This window comes from Penaeus monodon, chromosome 32 (assembly GCF_015228065.2).
Source record: "Penaeus monodon isolate SGIC_2016 chromosome 32, NSTDA_Pmon_1, whole genome shotgun sequence".
NCBI lineage: Eukaryota > Metazoa > Arthropoda > Malacostraca > Decapoda > Penaeidae > Penaeus > Penaeus monodon.
The window spans coordinates 31,264,446-31,264,794 of NC_051417.1; positions in this window are offsets into that span (position 1 = coordinate 31,264,446).

Sequence of the window (349 nt, forward strand, 5' to 3'; positions counted from 1 at the left end):
GTTCGCACTCGTCAGACACTTTCCCCGTCATTAGAGTCTCCATTTTCTGTTGTCCTCAGTCAGTACATTAATATCTGATATCTAATTTATAGTTCTACAATTAGCAAGCGAACTGGGTCTGTTTTTCTATGCTTTGTGTTTATTGCTTAGGGATCTCGTTTTGCAATAGCTATAAACTATTGCACGGTGTATTCTCTGGGTTCCTCGCTTCTGAAGGGACGATCTTTCAGCTGTAATGTTTGTATATAAATATACATTTAATCAGCTGTGTGTATGTGTCTATGTGTATGACTAGTGGGCCTTACAGGCTTTCAGACTAAAACATGACGAGAACTTTTTTCACTTTCGC